Source organism: Castor canadensis, chromosome 12 (genome assembly GCF_047511655.1).
Source record: "Castor canadensis chromosome 12, mCasCan1.hap1v2, whole genome shotgun sequence".
Taxonomy (NCBI): domain Eukaryota; kingdom Metazoa; phylum Chordata; class Mammalia; order Rodentia; family Castoridae; genus Castor; species Castor canadensis.
Window position 1 is genome coordinate 16,667,717 of NC_133397.1, and position 2,900 is coordinate 16,670,616.

A 2,900-nucleotide genomic window follows, 5' to 3' on the forward strand; every position below is an offset into this window, starting at 1 on the left:
TGAACATAACACAAATGAGGTTAGATGTAGGTCCTCTAAATCAGAATCTCTGGTCGTTCTACAGTCCCTTCCCTGTACACACCACCTTTCTACTGAGAAGAGCTATACCTCGGTCCCATCCAGGCAGGAGGGTCTTGGCCAAACGGCTCTTTAATTCTTACCAGGTCTTCCCTTGCCCTTATTCCAAGATGATAAATGGTTTTCCCTCATTGTGAGCACAAAGATGTCTGGGCTTGTGGATCCTGGTGAATGGGCCCCCTACAGCTGTACTATGTTCTGGTATAGCAATCCCTGAGGGAGATTCCCTATGAGAGAGCTTCACAAAGATAAGTATGACCAGGATAAATATATTAAACTGATAAGAACAGATACTACACTTGATCTTAGCCAAAAGGCCGAGAAGTGATGACCAGCATAAATATAGAGCATGAGTGACACCGGTTAAAAAGGTAGGTCTCTGGAGAATGAAGTTATGGCATTCGATTTCTGAAGGCTGGACAAACCTGATGTTTTCACAGAGCAAAGTCCCCTAACACTTAAGCCTTATCAGCCATGAACTAGAGCCTTCCCTAGAAACAAGATTTGATTAGGCTACAGGGAAGGAAAAGAGTATTTAAGTTAAGAGTCCTGAAAAATAGGTAGGCTGAATACAGCCAGCACCTACCAGGTGGTGCGCTAGTTTGTAGAAGGCCACAAGTGTCAAAGCTGATGCTCAGCTAGCCTGCCAGATTTTAGGATGTCTCTGGGGAATCGAGGTCCCAAAAGCAGATTCTCTGCTTCAGAGGATGTCACCAAGTAAGTGTTGGTATCTGCTGGGCTAGGTCCTGGGAATGTGTAGAAGCAACAAACCCAGTCCCTGCAATGAAGGTGACCAAAAGGAGAGCCTAAGGTACACAGGACTACGGTCATGGGCAGTGCTGGGGAAGCTCTATGAGAATGCAGGGTGGGTGCAGGAATGGAGAGGCCCCACCTTTGTGTGTTTTCCTCATCCATATGAAGAACAGGTGTGTGTGAAGGTCAACGTACCTTGGATTCTGAAGACCAATGGTGGTAGGAGCACTGGCTGGCTGCATTCCTCATGGTAAGACTGAGGATGACCAGACAATCCTTGACCAGCCTAGATTTCCCATCCAGTGTGCAGGAGGGCCTACCTCAGAGGGTGGCTCCAAACCAGGTGTCAACTACATCAGCCTTCAAATTCCCCTCTGCTCTACTGAGATCCTAGAGACAGAAGCCTTACTTATCTCACCTTGTCCCCTGCCTTTGCCAGTCTTGCATTCCACTGGGAACCTCTCTCTTAGGCCTGAGGACTGAGTGCTAGTAGCACCATCTACAGGATTCCTCTGCTGGGTCTCCCCTTTGAGCTCTGCTCACACTGGGCTGAGACAGTGAGGATTGTGGGGTACATCTGTGTAGTGCATACAATCCTGCACAACTCCAGGCAGGATTCTCTGGGGCCATTTAGTGCTCTACCTTATCCACCTAGTAACATGTCCAGTGGTTTCTGTGTGGATGAAAGGAGGTAGGAGAAGCAGGCACCTCTCTCTACCTCTTTAGAAAGAACGCATCTGGGAAATGATCTCTAGTGCCCATTCCCTGCCTTCTCAGCTCCTTAGCTCTCATGCATGGCTGCACAATCCATGCCATTCCTGTTTTCCAGGTTTGAGGAGCTGCTCACCAGTTATGACGACTGGTGTTCCAGGAACCCCTAGGAAGGATGATGAAGCTGATGGGAAGTGTAGTCAAACTGGGCTCGGGCTTCAACAGCACTGGGCCAGCGTGTTCCTGTGTCTGCCCTACTCCAGCAGCAAGGCTGAGATACCTGAGTGAGCCCTTGCACCCCTCCTAATCTTCACAGATTGAAGGAGGGGACAAATCAGGGAATGCTCTATGATTGACATTTGTGAACTCTGAGCCCAGTGCACCAGCAAACACCCCCTGTCCCCAGAAGCATGCAGAGAATAGACAAGAGGACCCCTAGGCAGGTTCTTCATACTCAATGTCAAATTGAGACTCCACTCAGACACCTGTGCAAGTCTTGTTGCACTATAGGAAGGGGGTCCTGGTCTTGGAGCCCAGAAAGTAAAATGAGAGCCATGTTTCAAGCAAGAGAGCATAGTCTGGGGGCAGAGAGGGCAGAAGAAAGTTATCCATGAACACACTGAACACCTCCCCTCTTAGGAAGAGCCACTTATCAGGCTCATCCTAAGACAGATGGCCATCCTGTTCATTAAGGTGAAACTGGTGAGCTTGGCAGCTGCCTCCCCAGTTATGCTGCACAAGTGTCAGGTCAGAATGTGATGGCCACCCTAGTGGAACATCATGGTAAATAGGCAAGTACCCTCAGCTAGAATCTGAGATGGCAGGACCATCTCAGGGGACCACCTGGTAGATGGTGGCTGTATTCAGCCTACCTATTTTTCAGGCCTTTTAATTTAAATACTCTTTTCCTTCCCTGTAGCCTAATCAAATCTTGTTTCTAGGGAAGGCTCTAGTTCATGGCTGATCTGATAAGGCTTAAGTGTTAGGGGACTTTGCTCTGTGAAAACATCAGGCCTGTCCAGCCTTCAGAGATCGAATGTCATAACTTCTCAGTGATAGTCTGAGATTTTACAAGAACACCTCATATGTAAGAGCAAGAGTCCCAAAGTGAAGACCTCATCTCCCAGTAGATCTTGGTGTCATCTGAACCTGCCAAGAGTTTCCCATCCCAGCTGACTATGGTGGTATACACTGTTATCCCAGAACCTGAGAGGTTTTGCTGAGGCAGGAGGATCTCAAGTTCAAGGCCAGCCTGGGCTATATAGCAATACCCTGTCTCCAAAAGAGAAGTGCCTGTAATCCTAGCACTAAGGCAGAAGGACAGCAACTTTGAGTCTAACCTGGGCTACATAGTGAGA

At 48.3% G+C, this 2,900-nt stretch overlaps 1 pseudogene; it reads right to left on the reverse strand.

Annotated features, from left to right (window-relative positions):
* Positions 1 to 296: 296 nt before the first annotated feature.
* Positions 297 to 407, reverse strand: LOC141415136 (U2 spliceosomal RNA; annotated as a pseudogene).
* Between the last annotated feature and the right edge of the window lie 2,493 nt (positions 408 to 2,900).